This window comes from Colius striatus, chromosome 19, assembly GCF_028858725.1.
Source record: "Colius striatus isolate bColStr4 chromosome 19, bColStr4.1.hap1, whole genome shotgun sequence".
In the NCBI taxonomy this organism is placed as follows: domain Eukaryota; kingdom Metazoa; phylum Chordata; class Aves; order Coliiformes; family Coliidae; genus Colius; species Colius striatus.
This window is the reverse complement of record NC_084777.1, coordinates 2,635,118-2,644,336: the sequence shown is the minus strand read 5'-3', so window position 1 is coordinate 2,644,336 and position 9,219 is coordinate 2,635,118.

Here is a 9,219-nt window from a genome sequence, read left to right as displayed (position 1 = left end):
CCTGTCAGGGTCCCATGGGGCCAGCAGCCTTCACCCAGCCCTCATCCCCCTGGAGCTCTGCTCCCTCTGAGAGAGGAATTAGATCTAATTCAATGCAAGGACAAAAAGAAGGAAAAAAAAAATAAGGAGGAAGAAATGCTGAGCCACAAACCAAGACAAGAGATAAATCCAGGAGGGGAATGTAATCTCACTCCCTGGGCCCAACCAGAAGTTACAACACATAAATTATTGTGCCTAAGAGCTTCTATAATTTCACTTGTGTTTGATTCACCATAAAGTACCACAATGCCCTCTGCATCTCCCCCTTTGATTAGACATTTCTACCAAGACACAGCTTATGCTTAAAATAACATTACTGGAATAGAGACGGACAAGAGAATTCATTTGAATGGAAATCAATTTGATTAGAAAAGTAAATTACCCAGAGTATATGAGCAGCATATTGTGGTTCTGAATAATAATAATAATAAAAGAAAAATAAATCAGTGGCAGGGAAGGAGCTGGAGTGTTGTCACAGAACATTGCTGCCCGGGCCCTGAGCTGGGAGCGCTGCCCGACACGGAGACAGGGCTGTGGCCCCATGCAGGGGCACCCCAGGGCAGGGATGCTCAGTGTCCCCAGGGACACCCCTGGGACCTTCTGAGGGTGATGAGCCTGTTAGTGTCTGCCAGTGGTACCTCCCTGCCTGGAGGTGATGTGCCTGGTGTAGGCCTGAGGCCATGGGCGATGGGCAGAGGGCAGGGCTGAAAGCTCAGGCGTGGGGTTATGATCTGGATGAGGGGATGGAGGGCACACGCAGTCAGTTTGCTGATGACACCAAGCTGGGTGGAGGTGTAGATCTGCCTGAGGGTGGGAAGAGTCTGCAGAGGGCCCTGGTCAGGATGGAGCAATGGGATGGTGCCAGGTCCTGCACATGAGCTGCACCAACACCAGGCAGTCTCCAAGCTGGAGGATAAGTGGCTGGAATGTGCCTGCTGGAGAAGAACCTGGGGGTGTTAATTGTTAACTGACAGCAGCTGAACAGGAGCCTGCAGCATGCCTGGGTGGCCCAGAAAGCCAAGGGCATCCTGGCTTATATCAGCACTGGGGTCGCAGCAGGAGTAGGGCAGGGATTGTCCCCTGTACTGGGCTGGAGCTGAGGCAGAGCTGTTTCCCTGAGAGGGGTGTCAGCCCTGTGCCAGGCTGCCCAGGGAGCTGGGGCAGTGCCCAGCCCTGGAGGGACCCCAAAGCCGTGGAGCTGAGGTGCTGAGGCTGTGGGTCAGTGCTGGGCTGGGCAGTGTTGGGTTTTTGGTTGGATTTGATGATCTTCGAAGGCTTTTCCACCTGAAATGATTCTCTGATTCTGTGTGGCCAGAGGTGCTTTCAGGGACGTGGTTTTGTGTCCCCAGGGCAATGCTGGTCTGAAGCAGCCATCAGCTCCCATTTGGGTGACACTCAGAACAGACAGCACATTGGGGTGCTGGCCTGGCTGGGGGGGGGATGGCAGCATCCACCCCCTGCTGCCAACAGAGGTGCCAAGGAAGCCAACAAGGTGGCAAGAAGCCAAGGAGGGCAGTGGTGACCCCCAGGGTGCGGTGCCAGGCCAGGGCCTCGTTGCACACTTTGCTGAGCTGGGAGGTTTTATAAATAATCAATTGGTATTTAATTCCCATGTGATAACTGTCTTATTAAATCTGAATTTAATGTGTATTTGGGAAACCCTAATTTAAAGTGTTACTGCATGCACCATCTGGTGTGCTCTCTAAATACAAATGCAATAACATAATTCAGAATTACATCATAAAAGTAAGTTATAAGAGATTAAAATGCACAACTATGTTCTTCAGTCAAGGCAGCTTTTATGCTTTTTTTCCTCCTGATTTAGACACAAATCACAGCTGAAACATCCCTACCCTGATTAAGTGATTTTCTGCAGGGATTTGTGTGTTAATGGAGAGCAGGAGCACACGGGAGGGAGGTCGGAGCAGAGCAGGAGCTGGCGCTGGGCTCCGCTGCCACCAGAGACGTTGGAGCTGTGGAAAGCCTCTGCTCACCGTGCCAGGGAGCCCTGAGTGCTGCCCAGGGTGGGGAGATGCAATGGGCATGGGGCACCCTGAGGTGCTGCATTCCCCCCACCCCAACAGCAAGCTCCCCTGGCAGAGGAGAGGGCTGCTTACCTGGAGCATGGGGGGTTTCAAGGTAATGCCTTACTGCAGGTCAGAGCATCCCCTGCCAGGCCTGAGTCAGGTGCCTTTTGTTGAAGACCCAGTCAAACACAGCCCTGAGTTTGGTGCATGGAATGGTCTCTTACAGTGGCAGTAAATCCTGTACCTGTGCAAACCCCCCCCTGTTTTCTCTCTATGTTGAATGAAACATGAGATTCTTTAATAGAGAGGGAAATTAAAATCTAGTTTTATTGCAGTTCCTGTAACTGGTATCTCAGCTATTAATAATCAATCCATTCTTGCTTAAAAGCTCACATTTATCACAGCAGCCAAGATGAGCTGACGGGCACTGGGGGGAAAGTACAATTGACTGCAATTACACTTTGAAAAATGTTATCTGTGCCACTGACCACTGGGGATAAATGATGAGATTTCATTTGTTTCTCCAAGCTTCAGGTTCTTTCCCCCCAACTTCTTTATTGTTGGATCATTTTTGTTGTTGCTTTAACTTTTAGGTTGCCCCAACACTGAGCTGCTCAGGGCAGGAGCTGAGAGAAGGAATTGCACTGTCCCAAAGATGTGGGGATCCTTCATCCTGGGGAGTGCAAATGCCATCCCTCTGCCCTCTTCTATCTGAGTCATGCTCACCCAGGGATATCATACTTCACATCACACCTTCCTCATCCTCACCTGGGGAGATCATACTTCAGGATATCACACATTCCTCATCCTCACCAGGGGATATCATATTTAAGGACATCACACCTTCATCCTCACCTGGGCACATCATACTTAAGGACACCACACCTTCTTCATCCTCACCTGGGCACATCACACCTGGGGCTACAAAGGCCCCCCCAAAGCTGATGGGTTTTACTTCAGTGTTTCCCAAGGAGGAGGAAGAGGCTGGTGAAGGAGCTGCTGTGTTTGATTCCCTGGTGTTAATGAGGCAGCTGCCCGTGGATCTCCTGCAGCAGTGTCACCCTGCCTGAGGTAATTCTCCAGACTCCAAACTTTTCAAATGAGTTTTTGCAATTTCAAATTAATAATTGTTCTGTCTAGAACAGGGATAATTAAATGCCTGTTCATCCTCATTATTGTCAGCCTTGTGATTTGTTGTTTTTCTCTGTAATAAAATTAACCGGTTTAACTAATGGGTGCCAAAACTTGATAATTAAAGCTGAGCAAATAATTTGCAACAAATAATTTCCCCACTGGGTTTGGCGGGGTCTGTGGCAGACACAGGGCTGACAGTGAGGGGCTGGGAGCCAGCAGTGATGCCTGACCCTGCACAGGGCACCCTGGGCAACCTCCTTTTCCTTACAATAGCCCTATGTGTCCATGAATATTCTCTCTATTTTCTTTCTAAGAAAAAGTGGTTCCCAGGACGAGCAGCTTCTCACACTTGGAGCACGAGGTGGATGGCTCATGGAAGTTTTGGAGGCTCCTCCATCAGTGAGGGAGCCCAGGAGAAGGAGCAGCTGCTCCCTGGGAAATCCCAACGCTGGTGGTCGAAGGAGCAGCTCTTGGTGGGGAGGAGAGAAGGTAAAATAATGAGCCAACAAAAGGAATTTGGTCAGACACAATCTCCTAACAAGAATGGACTTTAAAAATGATGGTTAATAGCAAGGTCTCATTCCAGCAGCAGTTAAAGAAGCTTTAGAAGGTATGGCAATTAATTTGTGAGTTTATATTACACATTATAAGGCAAAGGGCCATTAATGAGGCAGGGACGTTACATTTAATGGACTCAGTGAATGGGACAGTTTGTCTCTCCCTCCTGGGTGTGTTCCTGGGTGGGTGGTTGGGGTTGATGCCGCTGGGTTGCTCCTGGGGGACAGCAGTGCCAGGCCCCTCGTTGCTGGGGAGGTTGGTGAGGGCTGTGTGTGGGCAGTGCAGGGGAGATGAAACCCAGGCTGTGCAAGCCCTGGGTGTGAGGGGGCTGAAAAGTTTTGGCCCCATCTCCCAGCATGGCCAACGAGGCTCAGCTGAATCTAAGGAGAAAGTGCAATGTCTCATACCTATAACTTTAAATTAAGAAAGCAGTGTGGTGTTTATTGGTTGTGCTGCGTGTCTCCGGAGCTGCAGCCTCATAAAGATCATATTACAGTACAAGCCATTATGCAAAGAGTTTACTATATATACATTTCTAAATGCTTCAGCAAACAGCAGCCTACTTACGAGCAGAGAAGGATAACTGGTTCGTTTGGGGTAACAAATGATCCTTGATTTGATTTTAAATGCAATGACAGCAGAATTTATTTCTTATTTAATCACTTGCCAGGGCTGTTGAGGACGGGCTGGTATTAAACTGCACAATGCAGCATATGACTACTGAATCAGTCGAAATAGGCATGAGAATATATTATGTTTATAGGATAGAAAAAGATTGTACAGCAATGCATATAACTAGAATGGGTATTTTTGTCATTTATACAGTAGCTTATATCATTATTTCTTCCAGCTTCCAATTCTTCAGTAATAAAAATCCAGGGGATGTGATTCTCTTTGCATTACAGATAAACCATCTTGATTCTTTATTAAATATTTTTATTAATCTGAAGTACTACAAAGCATTTGAGCAGATAAATCAGGCTGTGAACAGTCATTTCCTCCCTGCTATGGCTCTATAAAGTGGATTCATTTATGAGTGTGCAATACCAGAAAAGAAGGTTTCCATATTCATCACCAAACTCCCTCCTGGTCCCGTCTTCACATCCTGCTGTGCTGGGCAGGAGGGCCCATGCTGACCTGCTCCCCAAAATGAAACAGGTCTCGTTCATCTGCTGTGTAATCCCAGCCTGGGTTTGAGTCTGATTTCATCAGGAATCACCAGCCCCAGCTCCCCTCAGCCCCTGGCAGTGGGGACACTCCAGCGCTTTTGGGGGAAGGATCCAACCCCAGCACAGTCCCCATCACCAGCTCAGCACCTTTGCCCATGGCCCTGGCTGCTCTCCCTGTAGGATGTGGGGATCCCATTATTCAGCAGAAGGACAGATGGGGGGTTTGGGGACCATCCCCTCCTGGGAGGCTGCCACATACCATGGCATTCTGCTGGAGGCTCTGTGACCCCCTGGGGTATCCCTTTACCCCCATCACCCCACAGAAAGCAGCACTTTGGGGCCAGCACCACACTTTTGGCCAAGCTCATCCACACCTGAGAACTCCAAGGTGGTCCCAGGGGATGCTGCTGGGGTGGGGGCAAGTTGGAGCTGCCAGAGTTCAGCCTTCAACAGCTGAGGAGTCATTTAGTCATCAGAGGGAGCTGAGGGCGAGGCACAAAGGAATTAAACCTATTTAAAACACAGCCAGGTGTGCAAACAAGTTTATCCTATTGTAACAGCTAAGGCATGAATCAGGAGGGCTCTATAAAGGTTACAGCAGCCATGCTGTTATTTAGGGCTCCTTGGGAGATGTGACATTTGCTGCCTGTGCTTGCTGAGACTGTGGGATTCACCAGGACTCTGGGAGCTGCTGCCTTTGCCTCACGGAGCCCAGGACTGTGTTTCCCTGCCCCACACCCAGGTCAGCCTCATCCTGCCTCTTTGCCCCAGCTGCTGCTGACACCTCTGGGGGACTTGGCTTCGATTTCTAATTTTACTGCAACAGCTGTCTAACATTTGTTTGCTGTTTGGAAACAGGAATTACAGTGCTCAGCAGAAGCTGGGGTCCCTCCAGGGCTGCTGTTGGCAGCCACTGCAGCCCCTCACTCAGTGGCTCCACTGCTCCTGCTCCTTTTGCAGCTCAGCTGTCACATGCTGGGGAGCAGGAGCCTGGTTGTAGGGAGGTTTAGATTTGCTTTTGCCCAGGTCACTGGGGGCTTTTTGTGCTTTGGAGCATCCCTGCTCTCTGCAGGGCACCCTCACAGCCCTGCACCCACGCAGTGGGGCTGCCCAGCCAGGGTGTTTTCCTTGCTGGGAGCCACTGGAACTGCACATAAATCCACTGTCAGCTGCAACTGTGTCACAGATGTCCCAGGATGGGAATCTTTTTCTCCAGTTTTAGTGCTGGTGTAAAGCTAAATTATGGGAGTTGTCAGCGTTAGCAAAGACTGTCATCTCCATCCCGCCTGGAAAAAGCACAGCGGCGGGGGCTGGAAGAGAGGGAGGAGAGGTGGGGCAGCTCCTGTTTTCTGCACATTACAGGGGTCAGATGGTTGTGCTGGGGAGCTGAGACTGGTGCTGGTGGGTCAGCCATGGCTCAGGTCACTGGCACCGTGGCAAAAGCCACGTCAGGGCAGCAGCAGAGGCACCTCGGCTCTTCTCCACCCTCCACCTCCCTCTGCAATGCCAGCGAGGACTGGTGGCATGCTCAGATCCCTCCCTCACACCCCTCTCGGGGCCTGCAGCTGCTCTGTCCCACGTGAGGACAGTGCAAGATGCTTTTTAGCTAAATCCAACCCAGAAATGTTTAGGATGCCTGTTAGGGCTTGAGCACAGACACCTCAGCACGTGCTGGAGGTTTGCACCTCCCTCCGGGGCAGATCCAGAGCACCAGCCCCTCACTGCCAGGACACACTGCCACCTCTTCAGCACCACCTTAGGAAAAGGAAGTGGAAGAGTTTTCCACCTTCACAAAACAATGTTGAAGAAGGAAATGAGCAGCCAGCAACTGTAATTGAGATGGATGAAAGGGCGTCCGGCTTCCCCCAAAGCGTTTCAGGCAACAGACTTGAGAAGAATATGAAGTGCTGCTGCTCTCTAAAGATCGCCACGCGGCAGCTGAATTATTAATGACTAGGAATGATTTCATATTTAATCTAAAGACTATTAATTACACTGCAGAAGAGCCACATGCCATCCTGAGAGCCCCTCTCACCAACTGAATAATTTAGCGATGCCCCATATTTTACCTCAATGGCGGGAGGGCGGTGAGTCGCCTCCAGCGTGTGCAGCCCGTTTGGGGCAGACATTGGTGTCCCAAGGGGTGTGTGGTGATGGGGAGTAACCCTGAGCTCAGAGCCTCCCAGCTCAATGGGCAGAGGGAGGGGCATGTGGGGGGGTCTCATGGGGCAGGGGACACGGCCATCCCCCTGCCCCAGCTGGGCTCGGAGCCCAGCAGCAGCTCCAGCTGTGCAAAGGCTGAAGACAGATGTTTATTTGTCCAGGATTATTTGCTGATCACTGTTACAGGGATCCAAGATGATCATTAAAACGTGAAATGGGCTGTTTAATAATAATGCTGAGAGCATGCAGTGTGCTGTGCCTTACCAGGATGTTTAGGCATGAGCCCAATTAAGTCCTTTGCATCCCTACAGAATTACTCCAGTTGTGCAAACTATTAGGCAAACTCCAGGCTCCTGGTACTCGCAGGCAAGGCTGGAGCCTGGCACTCTGCTAGAGCCCATTTCTATCCTGAAGCTAAATTAAAATCCTATTGTGCTGGTGCTGCTAATATTTCCTGCTCTTGTTTCCAACAATTAAATTGTGACATTCTGCCAAAACGTAACAAGGGAACTAGAAACACTCTGGATCAGCTGGAAAGGGAAGGCAAATCCTCCTGGCTGCCTCCTGCCACTCAGATGCAGTGGTGGCGGCACCTGATGCACGAGGTGGTGGCAGGTGGATGTGGGTGTTTGTTGTTCTCTGCCAGCACATGGGGGAAATGGGACTTTAAACATGAAGTTGAAAGGGTTCTTTATTCCTCCACTTAAGAAAGAAATCTGTGAAGTGGGTCCATGTGGTACCAAAAAGCAAAATGCTGCTGTACTGGGTTTGTGTGGGCAGGTTTTGGTAGCAGGAAGGGGGGTACAGGGGTGGCTTCTAGGGGAAGCTGCTGGAAACTTCCCCTGTGTCTGACAGCCAATGTCAGTAGCCCTGAGACAGACCCATCACTGGCCCAGGCTGAGCCCATCAGTAGCACCTCTGGGATAATGTATCTAGGAAGGGAGGGAAAAAATCTGCAGCCAGGTGAAGATGGGGGTGAGACAATGTGAGAGCAACAGCTCTGCTGACACCAGGGTCAGGGAAGGAGGGGAGGAGGTGCTCCAGGCGCTGGAGAAGAGATTCCTCTGCAACTCATGCTGAAGACTATGGTGAGCCTTGCCCCTGGAGGTTGTGGTGGAGGAGATCCACTTGCAGCCCAAGGAGGTTAATGGTGGAGCAGATCTCCACCTGCAGCCCAGGGACGTTGATTGGTGGAGCAGATTTATATCTGCAGCTCATGGAGAAGCCTCTGTTGGAGCAGGAGGAAGCTCAGATGAGGCTGTGGCTCTGTGGGAAGCCTGTGTTGGAGCAGGCTCCTGGCAGGACATGTAGCCAGAGGAGCCTGTGCTGGAGCAGATTTGCTGGTAGGACTTGTGGCACCATGAGGGACCTACAGTGCAGCAGTCTGTGAAGAATGGCAGCTGTGGGAATGGCCCACAATGCAGAAGGTTGTGTAGCACTATGTCCTGTGGCAGGGACCTCATGCTGGAGCTGGGGAACTGTGAGGAGTCCTCCCCTGAGCAGGAAGGAGCAGCAGAGACAAGGTGTGATGAACTGCCCACAACCCCCATTTCCCATGGAGGAGGTGGAGAAGGCAGGAGCAAAGCTAAACCTGGGGGGAGGTGTTTTAAGGTTTGGTTCTCATTATCCTACTCTGATCTGGTTAGTAATAAAAATTGAACTCACTTCCTCAAGTCAAGTCTGTTTTGCCCACGATGGCAACTGCTGAGTGACCTTCTCATGCTTGTCTTGACCCATGAGCTGTGGCTTGTGTTTTCTCTCTTCTGTCCAGCTGATGAAGCGAGTGATGAAGCAGCTTTGGTGGGCACCAGCCAGGGTCAACTCACTGCAGCTGACTGTGATGGACTCCCAGGATGGTTCCCAGCACCACCAATGGCCTGATCCTGCAGCTCTTCTCTCACAGGTCCTGTTGCATCCTTTTAAATATCCCCCTGATTTCTAGTTCTTTTTTTCCCTTTGACTCTGCTCCTCTGGCTGCTGCCCACCCCAGCACTTCTCAGGGAGGGTATGGGTGGTCTCCTGCTCCATACAAGTCCCCCAAATGACACTCACCTCTGCCCCCAGTGCCCTTACAACGATGTCCCCTTTTTGATAGGGGCAGAGCCACACTGTGGCAGCTCCCTGGGAGA